Source organism: Siphateles boraxobius, unplaced genomic scaffold, assembly GCF_051911475.1.
Source record: "Siphateles boraxobius isolate OS27281-9 unplaced genomic scaffold, OSU_SipBor_1 6, whole genome shotgun sequence".
NCBI lineage: Eukaryota > Metazoa > Chordata > Actinopteri > Cypriniformes > Leuciscidae > Siphateles > Siphateles boraxobius.
In genome coordinates this window covers 11,787,804-11,796,656 of record NW_027509186.1, presented here as the reverse complement: position 1 = coordinate 11,796,656, position 8,853 = coordinate 11,787,804, and positions in this window count along the sequence as shown.

Sequence of the window (8,853 nt, the reverse complement as noted above, 5' to 3'; positions counted from 1 at the left end):
TCGCGATATTACCCTTCTATGTCAAAATAAATTCTATGATGGAATATTATGAGGGCGCCGGCGCCTACTCTAGCCTGTTAGTCCTCTAAAATTTATATAACTTTTTTTATATTTAACTTGTATAACTTTTATATAAATGTATATAACTTATAAAAAAATAGATTTTTTTTAACCATCGCTTTGGCACCCAAATGATGCGGCGCCCCTATGCGCCGCATATAGCGCATACCCACTTTTTGCGCCACTGCTTAGTTGTTGTTGTAAAATATTATATTGTAGAACGATATTAGGGTTTAAAGGTAGGTAAACATGCTTACAACATCCAGAACTGATTTTATGTAAGCATGCAATTTCCTTACCTGAAAATAAGGTCCTATCCTGTCAACTTAACAAACACGCACACGCAGCAGTCATTGTAAATCCACAAGACCGTAAGTGCAAATGAAGTGTGCCATTTGGGACAAAGCCATAGTGAACATTCTGGACTTCTATCCCTCACAGCCTCATTCTGGAATAAACATGGCGACAGGCTGAATAGGGTGTATACGCAGTGAAAAAGAACTGACTTACACAGAACCCGAGCACAGAAAGCCGCCCCTTGTGAAAAGAAAATATGTTTTCCTATATATAAATAATCAATATATTAAATGGTTTAACATTATATTTGAAAATATACAGAGTAATATCTTTTGTTAATATGTGTGATCAGATATGGTACTGCATGTGTAATATATTGCAGATATATGTACTCATGCAGCATAATCACATATATAGAGAAATATTTAATGAAATATGTTTATTATATTTTTTAATTATTTACATTATAAGTGTTTCATATTTTGAAGCTAGTTATCAAGCACTACTGCATGTACTAAAGTATTTACAACTATCACTGTGCTGAGAAGGACACAGCCATTACCTTAAAATATAGTAACTAATTATAGTCAACCGAACCACAGGCTCTACTCTTCAGCACAATGGTAACCCCAAAAACTCAGACATACCAGAAAACCTTTTAAATTCCAAAATAATAGAACATGAAACACTAACAGATCTCCCCCTATATTAATATTGAGCAAAACACATTAAATAGCACTTAATTTTAACATTTGCTCTCCTTTAACAATCAGAACCATAGCATGCTTGGAACTAGAAACCTGTTGTAACTCTTTCCATGAATGTGTGTGTGTGTATATATGTGTGTGTGTGTGTGAACATATACATGTTCCCATATGAATGTGAATGTACTGTGTGTAATATATGTGTTATCCACAATAAAGGATACAACGTTGTGAATATGACATGTAATGCTATTGTTAGTTATTAATATATAGCCATACATGGTCAATGTATATATTACAGTATATTGACAAATATAAGCACTAGTTTCCTATATATGGAAATGTATTATGAAATATATCTCATTATATTCTGCAGTATATTCCCATATATTTTTGTTTAATTCTTATGCTGTCCATCGATTTCGAAGATGATGTCACTTCTAGGATGCATTATTGGAGTGTTGGTGCAACCGCTGCGGACGGCGGTGCCATTGAAGGTGACTGTGAAGCCCAATCAGAGAGCCACATGTCCTACTGCAGTAATGACAAGTGAATGCTGATTCTGGGTGTGGATATAGTTGTGGCTGTGCGCGTTTAAGTCTGCGCAGATGTAGCTCGGTTCTATGTTGAGCACGCTTTAATTCGATCTGTCGGGCCCCTAGATCACATACAGAACTCCATGCCTGACGGTTGGCAGCTTTTGTTTCCAGAACTCCAGGGCTGATGCCACAGCTTTTCAGGGTCTCCTTGAGATGATCCTTGTATCGACGCTTCTGACCCCCAGGTCTCCTGTTGGCTGCATGTATCTGTCCATAGAGGACTTGCCGGGGAAGGCGGTGGGAGGGCATGCGGATAACGTGTCCGATCCATCGCAGTTGCCGCTTAGCAAGGATTGCTTCCATGCAGCTGGAGTTGGTGCGCTGGAGGATGTCCGTGTGGGAGATTTTGTCTTTCCATGTGACACCTAGTATACGCTGCAAACATCTGATATGAAAACCCTCAAGACACCGAATATGCCTGCGGTAGGGAGTCCATGCTTCTGCAACAAACAATAGGGTGGAAACGCAGACTGCCTGGTAAATGGCCGCTTTGGTGAAAGTACGGAGATCTTTATTACCAAAGACTCGAGCTCGAAGTCTGCCAAAGGCAGAGGAGGCGAGATTAATGCGTGCCTGGATCTCGCTGTCTATGAGGCAGGTGGGTGTTAAAATGCTTCCAAGGTAGCTGAAGTGCTGAACAACCTTTACTGGTGAACCATGAATATAGAATTCAGGGGGTGTGGGGGTAGGGACCATGATCTGTACAATGATCTCTGTCTTTTGAATGTTAACTTGTAGGCCACAAGCTTGATAGACTGCGCATACAACATCCAGAGTGTGCTGCATTGCGGTAGGGCTGTGGGCTAGGAGGGCACAGTCATCGGCATATTGCAGTTCATGAATTGTGAGAGTAGTGCACTTGGTGATGGCTTGCAAGCGGCGAAGGTCAAAGAGGTTCCTGTTCAGACGAAACTGCAGGCAAACACCCTCATCGGGGCTGAGGGAATTGCGGGAGAGGAGGGTGACTGCTGCCAGGAAGAGGTTGAAGATCACTGGCGCCAGTACACACCCCTGTTTCACTCCTACCTGCACAGGAAAGGAGAGAGATTGAGATGTACCCACAGTCACACAAGCCTGCATGCCAAAATGAAACTGTTGTAGAATGTACAGAAATCTTGGTGGCACCCCAAACTTCTCCAGAATGAACCAGAGGACTTGACGGTCAATGGTGTCAAAAGCCTTTGCCAGGTCGATGAAGGCAATGAACAGGTCTTTGTTCTGTTCTCTGGCCTTCTCTTGCATTTGGCGCAGGACAAAGATCATGTTGGAGGTGGAGCGATCCTTCCTGAAGCCGCACTGTGACTCAGGTAGGATCCTTTCTGTGATGCTCTTGGTAAGACAGGACAGCATGACCCTCGTTAATACTTTCCCTGCCACAGAGAGCAGGGATATGCCACGACTGTTACCACAGATGGACTTGTCACCTTTCTTCAATGTGTGAGTCTTTCCAGCCTTGAGGAACAGTTTTTGTGCCCATACTATCTGGATAAGTTGGTGGAGGGTTTTGGTGAGCAGGTACCCGCCTTTCTTTAGAGCTTCTGAAGGGATTCGCTCAGGACCAGCAGACTGATTGTCCTTGAGGCTTCGTACTGCTGTGAGGACTTCTGAGAACTCGGGTGGGTCATCAAGCTCATGTACAAGTGGAAGCATTGGGAGGCGCTGCAGGACAGTGGGGTCGGTCGGATTATTTTGATTGAGAAGGGTGTTAAAATGCTCAGACCAACGCACAAGAATTTCTTGTTTGTCCTTATGCAGAATTGTACCATCTGCAGATCTGATAGGGGTGATTCTACGTTTTTGGGGTCCATATAGTGATTTTATTGCATCGTAGAAGGCTTGAGAGTTGTTGGTGTCCGCATAGCCTTGGATTTCATGGGCTTTCCTAAGCCACCAATCATTCTCCATTATGCGAAGCCGGCGTTGCACCTCAGCACGGATATTACTCCAGTGTGAGCGCAAAGAGGGAGATTGTGGATTGGAGAGGTGAGCAGTGAAGGCTTTACGCTTCTCCTCCAGAAGGACCAATATTTCGGGGCAGCTATCGTCAAACCAGTCCTGGTGACGCCTAGAAGTGAAACCAATTGTGTCAGTAGCGGCTTGTTGTATGGCTGAGCTAAAATTAGCCCATACGCTTTCCGCTGTATTGTGTAGGGGATGAATGAAAACAGAGGAAAGGTTATTAGCCAAGCAGCGACGAAACGTAGCAATGACATCAGGGGATTTTAGGGCTCGGAAGTTGAGCCGCCTTTAGGGTTGATGCCTAGTGTGTTGGGGTTGGACCTTTAGGTGTATCTTGGATCTGATCAGCCGATGATCTGTCCAGCACTCCGCACCACGCATTGCTCGGGTAATGGAGATTTCATGTAGATCTTGTTGCCGGGTAATTATGTAGTCGAGTAGGTGCCAGTGTTTGGATCTGGGGTGCATCCGTGATGCTTTATATTTGTTTTTCATTTGGAAAATTGTGTTGGTTATGACCAGTTTGTGCTCAGAGCAGTGGGAAAGGAGTCGCAGACCATTCCTGTTTATTTTGCCTAATCCATGTTTCCCAATTACCCCAGACCAGAGCATGTTGTTGGAGCCTACTCTGGCATTGAAGTCTCCCATGAGCACAAGTTTATCAGTGTGAGGAACTTTAAGGAAAGCTGCGTCGAGAGACTCGTAGAAGACGTCTTTGATGTTTTCTTCAGCAAGTTTCTTCATCAGCCGCTCACTGATTCCCACAGGAGACTCTGGAATGTTCAGGAGCAGTCTGCTCTTGATAGCATAACCTACTCCATGTAGACGGCGGGTATCTTCTGAAAGACCCTTCCAGAAGAAGGTGTATCCTTGCCCGACTTCTATTAGGGAGTCCTCTCCTGCGAGCCGGGTCTCACTCAAAGCTGCAATGTCAATATTGTACTTTTTAAGCTCGCTCGCAACCAGGGCAGTGCGTTTGCGGGGTCTGTCAGTTCCGATCTTCACATCAAGAAGTGTGCGTACGTTCCATGTAGCCAGGTTTAGTAGTTTAGAACTATATTTATATTTTCGACCGCGTAATGGGATGCCTTGGCGACTGCGGTGGGCCGCCCAGGAGTGTAGGGAACAGGCAATGTTTGGGTCACCTTTTCTAGACCCTCCCCCTGGCAGGGGGTGAGGAGTGCGGACCCTAAAGAGGGCTGCTCAGTCGCACAAGAAGCTGCCGAAGGTGGACGCTGTTCCAACCCGTCCACGCAGCGACCATCACGTTTGTGCCGCCTCCGTGCAGGGCTCAGGCTAGAGGCAGCCAGTCTGATCCAAGACCTGCCCCCGTCGCATTTGCCCTGTCGCCGAAGGACTTGTACGGTGAAGTGACAGCATGCGCAAAGAATGGATTTAATGTGAAGAGAGGGGTGCGCAGACCCTATCTCCACAGCTTCACTCCAAAATCCATTTTCCAGTGGCAGGAGATGAACTCTAGACTACCGGATGGACGGTGGAATTGCAGGGGGCTGCCAGGTCTCTGTCCTTTGTTGAGCCTGCCTCTCGCGTGTCCCCAACGCGGCCTTGTCTTGAGGAGATGAAATGCTCACGGAAGACAACCCACAGGGCAGTGGGGGCAGCAGTCTTAGATGATGGCGGACTGAACTCGCCATGTCGAGGAGTATCATTGGCATAAATGGAGTTTTAACAGCGGATCTAGTGATGCCACTCGACTAGTCCCTCCATACCTGATAGACCTCCGCTGTTGGTCCACGGCTACTTATTCGACTGGGGACCATCACACGGAGCCCCCAGCTTATTTCGTAGCTTACCTTCATATCTGAAGGGTTGTCCATTATCCGCCACCTATGGACGTGGTTGGTAGCAGTCAGCTCTGCCCCAACTTTTGTTTAATAAGGGCTGTCTCTCAGCATGCGATTGCGAATTCAGGTTTTTCTTCACATTTATTTCTCTTGAATGATCGAATACACGCGCAATTATTTCAAAATACCCATCATGTGGAGTATTTATGTAAACATAACCGGTAATGTCTAAAGTGAAAGTACAGCTAGGTGTAAACTGGATGTGTAACAGTTTAATGGATCATTGTGTCTTAAAGTAACAACAGTCTAATAAACCTATAACTGCTGTTGTCTGTGTCTAGTGTGAAGCAAACAAAATAGAAACTGGCTTACCGCTCTTGACTGAATAACTTTTTTTAGCTTTAATAGGAATACATGTATGTTTAATTCACAAAGGGAAGACTGCAATGTTTTATTTTCATATTTGATTATTACATTTCTGTACTAATTCTAACTAAATGTTAAATGAACCTGTTAAAGCTGCAGTAGGGAGTTTTGAGAAAATGTTGACTTAGCCTGAAAATTTGAAGAAGCACAACTTACAGGTCCAACCCCCTTGCTCTCTGCTGCGGAGCCTGCTGTGAACGTGCAGGCTAGTAAGCAGGACCACCGATGACGGCGGATTATAAACAGTTATGGAACATTTACTAATAGGGACAAAACATCAACAATATGCTTTTTATTGACTATGGCCTGCCCATACTTTGTCTACAAACTTGGTCCTCAAATCATTATGTATTTTGCAATACATGTAACTTTATAAGGTTGCACTCTTTCTATAAGTTATAAATAGCTACTAAGATAACGTTAAAGGATTAGTTCACTTAAAAAAAAAACTTTTGCTGATAATTTACTCACCCCCATGTCATCCAAGATGTCCATGTCTTTCTTTCTTCAGTTGAAAAGAAATTCAGGTTTTTTGATGAAAACATTCCAGGCTTTTTCTCCATATAATGGACTTCAATAGGACACAAACGTTTCAAGGACCAAATGACAGTTTCAGCGCAGCTTCAAAGGGCTTTAAAAGATACCAGACGATGAATAAGGGTCTTATCTAGCGAAACGATCGGTCATTTCAAGAATAAATAAAAAACTTTAAGTTTTATAAGCACAAATGCTCGCCTTGCTCTGTTCTGTGATGCACGTTCGTGATCCTGTTCGAACTCGTTCATCCAAATGAACAAATCTTTTTTCGAGTCATTTCGTTTGTTGAATGAACGAAATAAAGATTCGTTCATTTGGATGTACGAGTTCGAACAGGAGAGTCACGAACGACGGTACGCGCTAGCGCTGTGCAAGAGAGGGGTGATCAGCGCGTACACGAGCGTGATTGACACTGCTAAGACATTCCTCCTGACTCTGATTGGTTGTTTCTGACCGGGAGCGGTGTATTTCTGCAAATGGCAATAGGACCACTGGGAGGAGCCAGAGGAGCTTGATTTTTTTCACAGATTATCTGTCTCATACTCTACTTTCAGGACATAATGACAGTTTTAACAAATATTTGTTTACAAAAGCTACCTACTGGAGCTTTAAATGTCCACTTTTATTTCTCCTAAGGAATTTTAGAAGAAAAAAACTTTTGAGACACTGTTGATTCTAAAATGTATGAGAATTACAATAAGTCTCCTGAGCTTAGAAAGAGCAACCTCTGAGCAACAAAATGTTCCTATTATGGAGTCTTGAAAGAGATTACAGCAAGACAATAAAGAGATGTTCTATGTTTCTTCCACTACATTCTCAGATATTTATTGTCTGATTTGTGTTTACTTCTATTCTCCCAAGGAGTTAATCTAAGTTAATTCTATGTTAATCTCTGAGATGAAACATCAGGACACACAAACAGCTCTTTTACTGAACATCCATTTATTATTATTCTTTCCTCGTTCTCCTCAAAACCTAACTGAACAGCAGTGCCCCCGAGTGTCCAGTTGGTTACACTACATCCTCCCCCTTTTAGTCTGAACATCTCTTGTTACTATTCTACATACTTATATTCCCATAATTGTATATTTTCTTTTCTCAGGGAACAAACATCTCAATAACATATAAAATTGTAATTTCTTTCTTAAGCTGGAAGCCAGGGTAGACTGCCTGGGCATTCCTGTCTCTGCTGAAGGGATTATTCTGCCCTTTTTCTTGACAGCAGCTCTTCCTATGCTAATTCATCTTATAAGTCCATTCTTTCTGGTGGACGGGAAATCCTACCCGACCTTGTCACTGTACCATTGACAACTTGCTGAGTGGGTTCTGGGAAAACAGTAAGATGAGTTCTATTCCTTCTCAGTGTTCCCATCTCAGTCTCTACCTGATACGATCTGGGCGATGATGCTTCTCCCCGGACCGTGCCAATGGTCTTTGATGTCCTGATCCACACTTTCTGTCCAGGTATGATGACTGGTAGGTTTTTCGCTCTGTGTCTAGATCTGAATGTTTCCTGTTGTTTCTCTTTTAACATCCTATCTTTCCTTCTGAACACTTTCAGGTCAGGCCATCTTGGCGTAAGAGATTTAGGTGGAACTGGGACCGTTGACCTTATTCTCCTCCCCATCAGGAGTTCTGCAGGTGTGAACTAGAGGCTGACATTTTTTCGGGAATCCCACGGGTCACGGGATTCCCGTGGGATTCCTGCAGGATGGGAGTCATCTTTGCTATTAATCACGGGATTTGGACGGTACAGGATAAATGGTTAACGGGAGCAGACGGGAGCGGGAATCAACCAATAGCAAAGACGACAAAAAAAAGAAAAAAGTAAATGCACCATTTTGTAGTTTCCTTTTAATACGCCTACAATGTAACGAATTAAAAAATAACTACACGACCCAGCCGTCCCAGAAGCCATCAGTGCTTTTTGTCACGGCTTACCGCCGAAATTCAAAGAGCAGTGATGGAGGGAGCTAACAGCCGCGGAGAAGCCGATGTGGCAAAAAATGATTTACAGCGCAAAGTCAGAAGTAATGACATATCTATTAAGTTCACAGAACTGGTCGGAAAGTCTGAAATATTGATTAAGTTTATGAGGGTAGAATGTGACGGTGATAGCACGATGTACGCTGCTTGTAAGACATGCTTAGTCTTAGTCAAGTACGCAAGTGATTCAGGGACGAGCGGTCTGAAGAGGCACACTTGCAAGGCAAATTCGGGGAAGAAACAGCCAAGCGTCGCTTCGTTCATCAAGCGAAAATTGCCGTCAGGTGTCAAGTCTCGTCTGACCGACAAAATTGCTCGCATGTGCAGCCAAGATCTCAGACCCTTTGCTGTGGTAGAGGGGAAAGGCTTTACCAACGTAGCACAGGAGCTGCTCGACATTGGAGCCAAATATGGAAGTAACGTGCAGGTGGAAGACATACTGCCATGTGCACGCACAGTTTCCCGTCACGTAGAAGGGGA